At 40.5% G+C, this 15,262-nt stretch overlaps 1 protein-coding gene and 1 long non-coding RNA gene across 3 annotated transcripts in view; one reads left to right on the forward strand and one right to left on the reverse strand.

The window, feature by feature from the left end:
* The window catches only part of Tmtc2 (transmembrane O-mannosyltransferase targeting cadherins 2), a 405,577-nt gene that overhangs the window by 368,448 nt on the left and 21,867 nt on the right, over positions 1-15,262 (reverse strand). Inside the window, exon 1 of one of the 2 annotated variants that reach the window (XM_031349237.1) lies at positions 7,182-7,355. The exons of the other annotated variant lie outside the window; for it this stretch is intronic. The gene's annotated coding sequence lies outside the window, so the exon portion shown is untranslated. Of the gene's footprint in view, positions 1-7,181; positions 7,356-15,262 lie in introns of those variants that run through there. 2 annotated transcript variants of the gene reach the window in all.
* LOC116075830 lies at positions 7,405-15,064 on the forward strand. Its single transcript, XR_004112723.1, has 3 exons — positions 7,405-7,476; positions 13,629-13,825; positions 14,632-15,064. It is a non-coding gene; the product is annotated as an uncharacterized LOC116075830 (long non-coding RNA).

A 15,262-nucleotide genomic window follows, 5' to 3' on the forward strand; every position in this document is an offset into this window, starting at 1 on the left:
GTAGACCAGGCTGGCCTTGAACTCAGAAATCTACCTGCCTCTGCCTCCTAAGTGCTGGGATTAAAGGCATGCGCCACCACCACCCGGCTTAACTTCAACTTTCTAAAGTGAATTGCTCTATAGAAAATGCATGCTCCTTTCTGCTGGGTGTCTGCTCCTTGCTGTCAAAATGGGCAAGTTCATGAAATCCGGGAAAGTGGTGCTGGTCCTGGCTGGACACTACTCCGGACACAAAACCATTCTTGTGAAGAACATTGACGATGGCACCTCCAACCGTTATCCCCAAAAAGTGACAGCTGCCATGGGCAAGAAGAAAATCGCCAGGCGATCCAAGATCAAGTCCTTTGTGAAAGTTTATAACTACACTACCTCATGCCCACAAGGTACTCTGTGGATCTCCCTTGAGACAAGACTTGTCAATAAGGATGTATTCAGGGACCCAGCTTTGAAACACAAGACCAGGCGGGGGGGGGGGGGGGGGGGGGGGGGGGGGGGGGGGGGGGGGGGGCAAGGTCAAGTTTGAGGAGCAATACAAGACAGGGAAGAACAAATGGTTTTTACAGAAGCTTCGCTTTTAGGTATATTTTTGTTTTTGTCATTAAAAATTAAAAAAAAAAAGAAAAAAAGAAAAGAAAATGCATGCTCAGTGCAAACAAGGGCACGTTTACTAGAAACTAATTCAGGTATTAAAAACTATACAAAAAAGTGTTAAATAAGTCTACTAGTAGACTGTTTGCTAGTAGAAAGCAACTAGCAAACAGAATGTCTGGTTTGATTACATGTATTAGCAAGTCATTGGAAAAGGAAACATATATCTATAGCTATACCTCTTGATACATAGATACAAAGGTAGATGACTGATAGATAGGTGATGCATAAGATGATAAGCAGACACACAAACATACACACACACACACAAATCCACTAATGCTTTTTCCAAGTCTAGATACCTGAAAAATATCTAAAACTATTCTTTATTACTGGGTAAATAATTCTTTTTAACTTTACTAGCATTGCTAAAAGAAAATCCTCTATTCTAAATCAAGTGTTAATGCCTTGCTCCTTTAGTTGGAAAAGAACACTCTTAAATTTTGAGTGACAAATAGGAAAAGCTCTCAAAAACTGGTGGAGATGAGCCGACAGTCACCTGCCTAGCCCATGACTTCCTGAGAGTCTCTGGTTTGCGTGCCTCATCTCTACCACACCAGGAGCAGAGAGGTAGGTGCTCTACTCAGACAGATTGCCAAAAGGCAAAAGGTCATGAAGTCACTCAATATTTTCCCAAGAAAAACAAAAATTGATACTGCTTCCTGCAAGAAACAAAATATGAAATAATATCATTCAACATTCACCACATGCTGTCAGTGCTACCAGTGAAATAGCCAAGAATTGATGATGGAATAGAAAGCTGAAAAGTGATTATTCATCTTCTTCAAAGTTTCCACAAGACAATTTTATTTTCTTCAGAAGTGGCATCATTGTTATGTCCTATTTTAAATGTGCTTCTATTTTAAAAGTGACAGATGAGCCAGGCAATGGTGGCACATGCCTTTAATCCCAGCACTTGGGAGGCAGAGGCAGGTGAATTTCTGAGTTCAGCCTGGTCTACAGAGTGAGTTCCAGGACAGCCAGGGCTATACAGAGAAACCCTGTCTCAAAAGACAAAAAATAAATAAATAAAAGTGACAGATGAGTGTTTGGCCTGACAGAATCATAAGATTATGAGGACTCTTTAATTATTTTTATTTTTATGTATATGAGTATATGCCCACATAAATGTAGAACTGCACCTATCTACAGAAGACAGAAGAGTGTGTCAGATCCCTGGTAGGAGGAAAAAGGGGAGAAAGAAAATTACACAGGTTGTAAGCTACCTGTGGGCGCTGGGAATAGAACCCAGGTTCTAAAAAGCAGCAAGAGCTCTAACCATTGAGCCATCTCTCCAGCCCAAATGATGGATTCTTGGTGCACACTGGAACACCTAAATCTAAGAATCCAAAAATGGATAAACAATCATTTCTAAAATCCCAGTTTGCTTGCTTGGTCTCAAGCGCCCTGTGCTCAAACTTGAACTAAACAAGACTTTCTCTACCCAAGGCATTTTTTTTAATACCTATCATTATTAATCTTTACAAGTGCAGATGTCCTTTGCAATCTCAGTTTAACAAAAATGCAGAGAAATTAAGTCATTTTTCCAGGGACACTAGTTTTTAAAGAAAATGATATAGCTGACCTAATGGGGTGTTTAAGCTAGAAATACACAACCACCAGGCAAGGGAAGTTTTCAGAAATTTAGGAATGGTCTCTAGACTATGCTTTGGTTTGGTAATAGAGGAACAGCCATGTTAGATTTTAATCATCAAAATTCCACAGCCAAGGCTAGGAGGGCTCCTCAAAACACAGTGGAGTCCTAAAATGAAATAAATAGGAACTGCTCTTCTTCAAGCTGTTGGCAGAACAGCTCTGGTAGTAGAACAGATGAACAAAGTCAATTACTCTAGTCTCAAACCTCTCTAGCACCAAATTATATGAGTCAACCTATAATAACCCTCATTTAATATTTTCTCTTTTTAATGCTGCAGTTCCGTTCTGTTATTCACATCAGATGATGAACAACTGAACTTCCAGTCATCAATTCATTATTCATCCAGAATGTTTAGTGAGCATCTATATGTAAAGTTCTATGGTAGGTCCTAGGAAGAAACAACAACGGAAAAAAATAAAAAGAATTTGCCCTGAAAAAAAAAAAATCCTACTTACAATGAGTTAAGGTGGAACGTATGAGTTAAGGTGGAACAAATTCAATGGCAGTCACAGGATGTAGCAGGCTGCTAGTCAAAATCCACTGAGTTTTTTAAGAGTGGATTTAACTGAGACCTAAAGAAATGTGGTGGGAACTGTCATTTTTGATCCCTTTGAAGTTAATTTTTCTTTAAAACTATTGGTCTATTCCTCAGCTTAGAAAAATCATGTATCCTTAAGCAGCAGAATTACATGAGCTTCACACTGGTTATTTAAATCACTCTTCTCAAACAATTTCGGGGGGGGGGGGGGAGAAAAGCATGCGAGAAGTAGTACGTTTCCATGTGAGAATACTGCCTTAGTCCAAGTCCTTTGATTTTTCTGTCTTAAGTCAAACACCACTGCATAATTCATCAGGAGACTCCTCATCATGGCAGGAGATGGGGGGGGGGGGATGTCTGCTGAAGAATGCACAAAAGAAACAGGCCTCCCAGTTATTCCAGAAGCATCCCAGCAGAAGGCCAACAAGCCAGAGTATATGAGAATGTGGACATCAGGAAGCCACATTCTCATCTCGCTCTCTCAATAACCAAAAGGCAGATGTGTGTGGGGGGGGAGGGGGTTGCTGCCATCTCCAGACCTCTATCTCCTCATTTCTAGGAAGGCATGCTTATCTTATTTTTACAGCATAGTTGTGATGAAGCAAGGTCAACCACAGAAAGAAAAGTACTTGGGGAGAAACATGACATCTCATATAAACAGGCACATATAAGTGTAGTGGGTTGGCCTAATGTTGATTGTATTCTAAAGCTAAATGCTGGCCCCCAAGACAGTTGTGGAGAAAGCATGAGATTTTCCACAAATGCTTAAACAGTGTGCCTCCTTTACTCCTCATTTGCTTCTTCTTTTCATACAATCCACTGCGAATGCTTTTTGAAGGAGTTTGCTAAATCACCCAGTTTTCACCAAGGTTTCAGGAGACTGCATCAAAGGCTTGTTTGCTGACTGGGACCCATGTCATGGTGGCAAGCATCACCCATCTCTGTCACAGGCCACTGCTTAACAGCTGTCCTTTCCTTCCCTTCTCCTCTGGCTCTTCTCTTCCTCCCTGACCCCTCTAAAGGTTATGAGTCCCCTCCCTCCCATTAGCCAACATTCTAAATTCTAAAGAGACATCCCATCAAAAATGGCTGAAGAATCTTTCATTTAAAATCTCTGCACTCTAGAAGCTGTGGCAAGAGAACTGCTAAGACACGAGCCTGGTCTACACAGAGAGATCCTGTCATAAAATAAATAAGTAGGCAATAAAAAAATAGCTGCTTAAGTTTCCAGAACCTTGGCCACATGGTGACCTTTGGATAGTCCCTCCTAGATTGTCAATTCTGTACAGTACCGTGAAGCTATGTTCACAGAAAAGCAATTGAAGAAAATACAAGGAGCCTTAGGTGTACACCTGCAACCAGACCCTGGGAGGAAGCAGCAGGAGTCATTCTTGGCTATCGAGGAAATTCTTGAGCAGTGTGAGATATATAAGAGCTGGTCTCAATAAAATGAATTTTGAAAGCAGGAAGCAGCTTCTGAAAGTTACAGTCCAGTCTTACATTTCTTAACACGGACCTGGATGGCAGACACTGCACAGGACCTACTCAATTTCTACACTTTCTTCTCCCTTTCTAAATGTGTGCCCTCTGTGCCCCTGACAGAGCTTTAAGGTTCAGCTCCACCTTCTGTCCCTTCAACAAACCTGATACCTACCTAACGTGTCTTACATCCTCAATATTGACAGGTAGTCCAGACTTATTCCTGTAATGTATTCAGCAGGAAGCTACAGTAAAAGACCTCATACATTTTAATATTGAAGTGATCAAAATATAATTCGATGAATTCAGGAGCCCACAGAAATGTCTAAAACTTTTCTGAAAGCAAGAGAAAAATGCACACGTTTTGAAGTTTCCAATCTTTTTCGTACAAATACCCATGATCTAAAAAAAAAAAAAAAAAAATCATTCAGACTAGAGATACACCTCAGTTGGTAGAGTTTCCCAACATGCATGAAGTCCAGGGTTGGACTGCAAAGAGTACATAAACCAAGCACTTGAGAAACAAAAGCAGGTCATCCTCTGCTACATAGATTTAGGACAGCCTAGGCTAATCTATCTCAAAGGGGAAAAGGATTCTTAAGTATGGCTTTTCTTCTCTTCTTTGGGAGTGGGTAGCTTGTCAACTCACCTAGCACCCACCTTCACAGACCAGACTGGGAACAAGGAGGTAAAATGTTCTCTTGGAGAGTGACTTTTATTTACCAGAAACAGGAGACAGAGGGATTACAGCTACTAAGAAGGTGCAGATTAAGCCCAATGACTTGTGTGTCCTTTCAAATTAACTCCATTTAGAAAACCTCTCAGTAAATGTAATCTAATTTAAGTGTGTATCCAAACCACTTATATTTGTTCCTCCTTGCCTGATGAGCAATTAGTTCTATTCTTGCTTCCTTTCTGGATACACTTTCAGCCAAAACACAGCAGAGGTGAGGCACTTTATTAAATCATCTTGGTGTGAGTTCTCTACACCCAAATAAATCTTGGTGCCCCCTCCCACTTCTGTCTAGCCACTGGGTATTAGATATGACACATAAACCAAAAATTAAAACCTCATACCTTTATTCATTACATTTTGTGTTTGGTTTTGGAGATGAGTTTCCCCTGAAGTTAATCTGATGGGATGGCCCAGAGTCTGTCCTCTGGCCTAGGACTGCAGTAACAAGGAGACTATTTTGGATAATACATGTCAATGAGTATTAAGTCACCAAACGGTCAGCAATTCCACTGTTGGGCATACACCCTCCAAAAGATGAAAACAGTTCAACAATATTTTGTACTCTTACCCTCAAGACATTGTTCACAACCACCTAAGCAACAAGACTCTAAATGCCTGCTACTAATAATAGATAAACTATGGAAAGTCTGCACAAGGAATTATATTAGATCATGAGGAGAAATGGAAGCATGAATACATGCCATACAATTAAACTGTAACAACACTTTCATATGTGAAATAAGCCAATTTTGAAAGACCACCTGTACTGGCTGGTTTTGTGTGTCAACTTGACACAGGCTGGAGTTACCACAGAGAAAGGAGCTTCAGTTGGGGAAGTGCCTCCATGAGATCCATTTTTCTCAATTAGGGGTCAAGGGGGTAGGGCCCATTGTGGGTGGTGCCATCCCTGGGCTGGAAGTCTTGGGTTCTATAAGAGAGCAGGCTGAGCAAGCCAGGGAAGCAATCCAGTAAACAGCACCACTCCATGGCCTCTGCGTCAGCTCCTGCTTCCTGACCTGCTTGAGTTCCAGTCCTGACTTCTTTTGGTGATGAACAGCGATGTGGAAGTATAAGCTGAATAAACCCTTTTCTCCCCAACTTGCTTCTTGGTCATGATGTTTTGAGCAGGAATAGAAATCCTACTAAGACACCACCCATTACATATTTCCACTTAAAGGAATAGTCCACAAAAGACAAGTCTATCCACAGATCTGGCAATGTGGCAGGAATAAAGATATACAAGTGAGGCAGGATAGAAAAGAAAAGCTAGGGAATACAGGAAGGGAAGAAAGAGGTCTAGAAGAAGCCAATATCCAGCTGAGAATCAAACTGCTATCCCAGGGGCTATGAAAGGGCTCAGTGTTTTAAGATGCTTGCCAATCATTCAGAGAACCTGAGTTCGATTCCCAGCACCCATTTTAACCTGCTCACAACTACCTTTAACACCAGCCCATTGGGTCATCATATACCCCTGGCATTAATAAGCACATGATAGGTATCTGCACTCGTGTGAACATGCCCACACACAGACCCCCACACACACTATTAGACATTATTAGAATCAATAAGTTTTTTTTAATGGACTGTTCACAATTAACATTAGCTATGAAAATTACTGACATGAAGACAGTATCCCTTCTACTTACAGAGTAAGTAGAATATTAAACGAGCAATAAACTGTGGTCAAGGCCTAAGCATATATTTTATGTCTCAAAGAAATCCAGGACAAGTCTCACTCTGTACCTTGGCTCCACCCAGCACTTCTCATCCCACACCCTATCCTAAACCTCTCCAAGCCAGGGGCTGGGCTTCTTGCTCTCAACCTTTGATCTATATAACTTGAATCCTATTGGTCTCTTGGTTCCCATGCCACCTTCTCCTTCCCTCTCTCTACTTCCTTTAGTTTCCACTTCCTCCTCCCTCTCCTCTCATAGCTGGGTTCAGTTCCTTCCCTCTCTCTCCTTCCTTTAGTTCCTGCCTCCTCCTCTCTCGCCTCTCATAGCTGGGTTCAGTATAAACCCTTCCAGAAGGCTCTGGCGGTTCTCGCCCTCATATCTACAATAAAACTTTCTCCTCAAGCATACCTAGGAGCAGTCATGTCCTCATTCTCACTTACATATTACCTTCAAACAGGGCATAAAGGCATTCCTTAATAGTATCAGGGAATATCAGAAACAAGTCTAAGCTTCTAAAACATACTAAAACCATCTTAACAATCCTTGTGACCTAGGGCTTTACTTTATCAACTGTAATTCCATTCAGAGTACACCAGGAACCACCCTATGATCTCATTTACAGAAAAATAAAGAGTTGCTTAGCAACCATTTAAGATGTCACTTCAGAAGCCAACAATCACTGCATATGGCTACTGTAAAGACAATCAGGGCACTCCCTTGAGGAGCTCATGACTGCACATAGGTATGTCTTAATCTTTTCTTAAGCATCTCTCCACTAGTTCCTGTGCTTAGAATCTATGTCAAAAAAAATGTCGTTTAATAAACTTCAACTCTGCTTCATACTAACTGATCCCGAAATTCCTTTCTTTCAAAAAGCCAAGGATCCTCAGGCTTTTAATGGAAGTGTGGAATAGTATCTCCATCATTAGCTACTGACAATGAGTGACAGTTTCAGGAGAGGGAGCTAGGCCAAAGCTGTGTTTTCCTCTGAATGATGACACCAGGCTAAGAGTACCATGGAAGCATTCCTATCAGACACAGGACCAAAGGGAACTACTCTGCAAGTAGCCTGGTATAGAACGCATGAGTGATCTGGGCAGAAAGAGGGAGGAGCATTTACCCAGAGCAGTGGCAACTGTATTATGTGATGTCTGCCTTTGTTCATTAGAAAGATTATGTCTCAAGAGTTTACAGTCTATAAAGCCAAGGTGTTTCAATCTTCCCTTATTTATGTATTTCTACATTTCAGGACTCTGGTTTATTAAAATATAATGAATTCAGGTCTATAGAAATGGATTCATCTCAGAATAGTCACCGTGAGGGTCATGAATATACTTGCTAAAAGAGAAAGCCCTTCTCCCTAAGTAGAGTCAACAGGACAGAACTCCAGAAGCCACAGTACATATGGGTTTGCATCTCTACTTCCTAAGACTATATGCCCATTCTGTTTATTTGGATACCTCATTACTACAATAAACTTTCTTCAAACTTCAATAAATCCTGTAAGTTAATTGAAGTTTACATTTTCCTGTGAAAATCCAAACCTTAAGAAAGTAAAGTAGGCTGAGAGTATGTGAGTTGGTGGCTCAAGAAGGGGCAGACATCCTCAGGATTGCTCCATGAATCCTACTGCTGGCTGCTCTTTGCTCAGTCCTCACAAAGCAAAAATACCCTGGACATACAGTCCATCCTACAAATAGGAAATCCACACTTTCTGAATCCAGATGAACACAGACAGCAAATCAATTCTTGACCTTCCCAGTATCATAAAAGTTTCTCAACCAGGGCCAAATCAAGTAAGTTCATAGGTATGTGACCCCCAGTAAAGGACTTGAAGCTTCTTTAGCAACCTGCATAAAATCTAGGAGTAAACCCTGGCCTAACCTCCCAAGTATGCTGTTTGTTCCTATTAGCCGGCTTTGAGTCTCACAGAATTCAAGGACCTCCACATCTAGGCAACATCAGTTTGGGTCTGGCTTAGTTTTGTAATGCATAACACCCTGCAGCCTAGAAGAAAGAACATGAAGGCCATTTTTTCTGTTTTTTTTTTTTAATTGGATTAAATGAAATAGGATATTGCACTCAACAATAACTGTGTGCATCCTTGGGGAATGCCAACTAATTTCTGTGTTCCTTAAGTTGCCTCATCTATAAAACCAGTAATGAAGGAACAACTACTTTTGCTTCTGCTAAGTGGCCCCATGCAGGCAGGACTATGAGCCTACTTTACCAAATCCTACAAAAACTATTTTTTTTTTTAAATTAAGAAAGATGGAGGATCTGGAGAGATGGCTCAGGGCATGATGTGCTTGCGATACACATACAAGTACTTGAGTTTGGATCTACAGCACTTTTGTAAAAGCCAGACACAGCAGCACATGCCTATAAACCTAGTACCAAGGGGAGCAGAGCCTGAACTGGCTCCAGTCAGCCTGCTAAAAGCAAGAGCTCCAGGTTCAGTCTGGTGAGGAACACAGAAAGAAGTCAATCTCTGATCTCCATACTCATATGCATGGTTTAAAACATTCTCATAAATCTGCACACACATGCATGTGCCACACATGTGTAGGCACACACACAGCACAGAAGAAAAATGGAAGTAAATATGGAATATGAATCAGGTAATAAGGTGCCTTAATTATTTAGGAAGTTCAGCTACTTTTGTTTGTTCTTTTTCTATTTGTTTGGTTTGTTTTTTTTTTCTCTTTCCATCTCTTAATAATAGACAATTTAGAATAAGTTGGCAATTTATGACTTCAAACCCAGCAAAACGGCTGACATGTTGACAGTTAAACAATCTCTTAGGTGAATGCCCTCTAGAAAATTAATAGGGGTACTTGGAAGACTTTTCAAGTATTCTGTGCCGTTCACTTCCTACTCCAAATTCTCTGAAGGTTTCCAGTGTTGTAAAGAGCCTCTCTTTTCATTCATTCGACTTTGACATCTAGGATCATCCTCTCTCAGAGTACACGATAGAAAAAATTATCCCTCATCTGTTACTCCCACAAGTAATATCAGCAAACACATAAGACATCTGACAGTTAAGCAGGCTCACACCACGATGAAGAACTTCTCTGCGGAGCAGCTGGAAGAGCCTCAGTGGGCAGGCACACAGGGCAGAGGTGAGAAACTCCACATTGAAGCCAACTTCCCAGTGGACTTGAGCATCCTATCAGTCCCCGCCCCCTGGGACGCTCGCTGTGAATGTCAAGTTTTACTACCATTCTGTAAGGCTGGAGAGTAGTACCTCCTTTCTAATCTCCTCCCAGTACAGAACTGTCTCAGGGCACTGCAGGAAAGGCGATGGATGTCAGAAACAGGGCAACACGGTACTGCTGCAGACTCGTGAAGACTCTGCTTAAATGTGGCAATAGCATAACAGTGTGTCTTCCTTAGCCATATGTGTGTTAACTCTACGATGGTTTTTGTGTCAACAGCATTTCAAGTAGGACACATCCTAAGATGAACTATGTATCTGTCCTCTCTACACTACTCCCCCAACATGTTTGCATAAAGGGCAGCTCAGATGGCTGGAAGGTTATCTGAAACTGTGGCAAATCATCAAAGGCTTTCCTACTGTTTCCCATGTCCAGTCAGCAAATCTGGCAGAGTCAACTTCTCTACTCTCTTGGGTTTTTATCTTCCTTCGTCTTTCCTCAACTGCAGTGATGGCTCTGAATTTAGCACAAAAGGGTGCCCCCCCCATTACCTCCAGTTCAGTCTTCTTCATATATCCCCTTCCTGTCTAAGGACTCTTAAAATTTGTCTTCATGGTTTGGAGAGATGGCTCAACAATTTGGAATAGTAACTTCATGCAAAAGACTTGGGTTCAGTTCCCAGAACCTACATGGCAGAGGTGACATTTGATATCCCTTTCTGGCTTCTTCAGGCACATTGTGTATGTGACTGCCATGTATACACACATGCAAGCAAAACAGTCTTACACTTAAATAAGTGTAAAACAAAAGGCTTATGTCCCATCTATTTCTCCTTTAAGAGTTTTTTAGAACTTTCAGTTTTGCTCCTTGACTCATCAAGAGCCCAACATAAACTTATTTCTGCCTACATCTGTATATTTTTACCACCGTCTACTGCCTAAAACACACCCTTTTCTCTGGTCATCCTGAATAACTTGCAATTTCCTAAATCTTCTTCCCAAGCTGGGTAGCTCACAGTATTCCCATAACTACCTTAACCCTTTCCAGGTCTTACCACAAGTGTCACTCTGATCATGAATTGTCCTGGGCCACCTAAGGTGGGCATCTCCTCACTATTTAGGCAGACTAAGATAATGTACAAAAACATGCTTCAAAGTGCCATCAACAGTGATGGAGCTCCCCTACCCCCAACCCCTACCCCGAAACTAAGTTCAGCATCAGCTGTCGGTGGTAGAGAGTGAAGAAGAGAAGAAAGGTATAGAGTAGAAATTAGAAGAGAAAAAGAGTTGAGCAGAAAGAAAAGAAATGAAACATGATAAGGAAGAGGAGACCGAGGTCTCTTTGAGGACAAAGGATAACGGGGCACAGAGGAAGATGGGGATTCAAGGGTCTCTTAAAGGATTCAGTTTTAATAAAACTGTGAACCCTTCTTTTTACTCCATGGGTGATAGTTACTGGGCATGCATTTCTTTGGTTTGGTTTTGTAAAGCTAAGAATTAAGCCTAGGGTGCTGGGCAGGGGATCTATGCACTCTACCACTGAGCTACATCCCTAGTGGTAAAAATAAAAAAAAAATGTTTCATTCTATTCTTCTGATCCCAAAGCAGTACCTCTAGTGATTCTAGATCTACAGCGGAGTGAGATCTTCCCAGCGTCATCGGCTGGAGACAAGGCATCCTTTTCTCTTCAGAACTCTTTCCACTTTACAAACACTCAGTCATGTGATGGTTTTCAGGTTTTCCATCTATTTTCATTTTGTTCTTGTATTTCATTCCAACCCAGGGGAAAGAATATCCATTTCAATGTGCTCTAAATATCAAGGCTATTTAACGGAAAGAATTAAGGGGAAAGGAGAAATTGCCAGTGACCAAATCAGCAGCTTCCAACATTTTCTCCACAAACCCATCAGGGATATTTACTCAAAACTCCTCCACTCAAGCCTAGACCAGGCTTTCAAACAGTTTCTTGGACAAACTTTTATTTTCAAAATGTTTTGCACATTCACAAAACACAAGGCTAGCAGCGAGCAACACTTTCTGACCTATGTAATATACTCAAAGGCAGAGACTCTTGAATTAATACAAATAGCTACTAAAACTCAGCACAAAACAAACAAAATCCTAGCATCCAGCCTGGGTAATCTTGGACCAGATAACTCTAAGCTTTGAGGTTCTAATAAAATTGACACAGAGGAAGATGGGGATTCAAGCATCTGAGAGGAGACTTTCTGCTAGGATTCAGTTTTAATAAAACTGTGAACCCTTCTGTTTCCTTCATGTGTGATAGTCACTGGATATGCATTTCTTTTTTCTTTTTTTCTTTTTTTTTTTAAGGCTAAGGATTAAACCTAGGTTGCTGGGCAGGTGATCTATGTGCTCTACTACAGTGAGCTGCATCCCTAGTGGTCAAATGATGGTGGCTGCTGGGCTTTCCGTACCTTTCTCAGGTATCTACTGACCTCAAGCAAACTTCTCACAATTACAGCAGTGAGAGCCCAAGAAATCTACTGGGACATTCCTGATAGCCTAATGTATTGCTTTGCTTTTTAATAAATGCGTTCTCAGTGTTCCTAGGGGTCCTCATCCTGGTTTCCACTAGAATTAAGGAATTCAGGATGTAAGGCACTTTGACAGGAGGAAAAGAGGTATGTTTCCTCTTTTTTATTAGTCAACATTGTCTTCAACTGCAAATGAAGGTAACACACCATAGCAAAGACTCCTCCCCCAACTAAAAACACATAGAGGTGCTTCTGTCACAAGGCAGGTGCTGTCGTGCTAACAAAAACATTATTTATGTTGATGAATACTTCAGTATGCTGGCTGCTAATGGACCTGGCACTTTATTCTGTTATAACATAGAGCTTAATGAAGACAGAGTAGTACAGAGTGTATTTGAGTTCTAGTCATTGGATCAATGTATTTCAATCTATTTGTTTCTATGTGTTTCGTTTCGTGCATTTAAAACATTTTTTTCCTAGAGTAGAAGCTCAGATTTCACCAGATGGCCAAAGGGATCTGTGACACAAAAAAAGCTGCTTTGAAAGCAAGAATTCACTCGGACTCATTTCTGCGTACCCTGCAGAAACAAGCTGGGCGACACTAAATGAATACTTGCTTGAATAAATGCACAACTTCACATAGTTACTACATGGAAGAAAAGAGCATTACAGCCCAGACATTCTAAAAGCTCCACATGCCATGTTATAACAGGGTGATGTCAAAAGCTCCAGAAACAGTCAGGCCTGAGTTCACTCTTGGTTCAGTGATGTTAGGATAATTGTATAGCCTCACAGAATTTTATTTTCTTAATCATAAAGAGGAATAAAGATTACCTTATTTGGTTAAGAGAACAAATGAAAGTAAAATAGGAAAAGAACTTAAAATGATATTTTCTATACAATAGTAAGATATAATAGCACTCTAGTTTGTATATAAATATTTTTTGCAGATCTTTCAAATAATATAAATTGTATTTTTTCACTAAGCTTTATCAATCTCTAAAACTTTTAGGGGTCTAAATTTGTTCTTTGATACTTAAAGTCTGACTCTATTTATTCTTAGAAGTATTCTAGGAATTTGGCCTCAAATATCAGAGGCCAAAAGACAAAAGCCATCAATTTTGCCCTTATTTTTATTTTTTTTTTCATTTTCTTCGTCTCTAGCAATTTAAAACATACTTTTTTTCTTTTTCATGCATTTTTTATGTGTCATGCTCATGGTTATTATAATTCATTCAGATCCCAATTCTGGCAAAATCTAAAAACTAGAAATGACTACAAGTAGACCCACTGGGCTAGCTAGAAGAGGAATCAACACCTCAGAGAGGAAGCAACCCAAGCCTCTGCCCATGCACTGAACTCATCCTGAATTAAGCTGAAGAGCTGCGATATGACCTCAAGATCAAAACCCAAGTACCTACCAGAGGGACGGTCAGGTAATCTGAACTTGTGCCAGAAGGCATGCTTTTCTGATGGTAGCTCAAAAGGGTCACTTTGACTAGAAAGGCCACAGCATTTCTGAGTTCAGACATGAATCCTCTGGAGACAGGAACTTTTTCTCAACTTATCACATAAAACCAATAGTACCAAACCAAACCTATAGACCGGCAGCATGACTACCATCTAAACACTGGGTCTATGGATACAATTTCCACAGTGCATACTTTCCGATTGCTCCCATAAAATAGTTTGCTGATATCCAAGTACCTCCAAGCCTTCCATAATGTAAGGACTTCCTGGAGACATTCACATCATTGGCTTCTAGCAACACCAACAGCTCACTCCTGGCAAACTGTGTAACTGGAGAATTACAACAGGCTTCTAAACACCAGAATTAAGTTTATGGCCTCTGTGGGATTAGTGCATTGACTTTTTTCTTTTGACTGTGGCCAAGTACAGAACTACTTATAAAAGCATGTAAATATTATGTATCGGCTCAGAAAATTTAATGCCGGGGTGGAACTATCACAAACTGGAAATATTATGGTACCCTTTAAATAAGTATTATGATATATGTTGGTTTATAATATGTCTCCCCTAGCTTAATATTTCAAATTGAATTCACTATCTCTAAATCAAAACCTCGCTGTTTATCTGTAATGCTTTTATAAAAATTGTTTGATATATCTTATAAGTTAAAATTTTTAATGAACTGTCATTTAAAAATTGAGCCTATGAGGTTTTTTTGTAGTTATATTGTTAAGCAGTAGTTATTAGCTAAGTGTTTATATTTCCTCTTCAGATCTTATAATTTCAGCCTATATATTTAAGAATCACTTATTTTTGAAGCTCACTATTGAAGATCCTATCTCTGGGAGCATTTTCCAGTCAGTAAGCATTAATCCACGTCTTATCTGCAAACCTACATTTGAGCTATGGATTTTACAAGGCCAGCTGCTGCTGTTCCTCCAACCTTCTATTTCTAGCTATGGAAGTTAACAACACTCCTGGAAAAACACAAGAATCAGATATGAGTCTTGCCTGACGCTGACTCTCTACTTGAGGACAATCGTATGCAAACTGTAACCATGTGACAAATGGGGAGACATTCAGAGATGATGGGAGGTTCAGTACAGATCAGAACAACAACAACAAAAAAGCCTTTTCCCTGCCAATGTGGGGTAAGAGGGAACTCTTATTATATCACATTATTGAATTTTTTTCAAGGGTTGCCTCTCAGTTAACCAAAAATCAGAAAGCACCAGTGGAGGCTGTCAACTAAGCAATGACACAGAGTCACTTTGTAAGTGTCAAAACCTCAATCACAGAAAATCGGGCCACTGGACTGAGCACATGAGAGAGTGGCCAGCACGAGAATACATAAGAGCTGCTCAGACAGAGCAGAGCAAAAGCAAGCCAAGAAGATGCCCACG

The sequence above is a fragment of the Mastomys coucha genome, unplaced genomic scaffold (genome assembly GCF_008632895.1).
Source record: "Mastomys coucha isolate ucsf_1 unplaced genomic scaffold, UCSF_Mcou_1 pScaffold4, whole genome shotgun sequence".
NCBI lineage: Eukaryota > Metazoa > Chordata > Mammalia > Rodentia > Muridae > Mastomys > Mastomys coucha.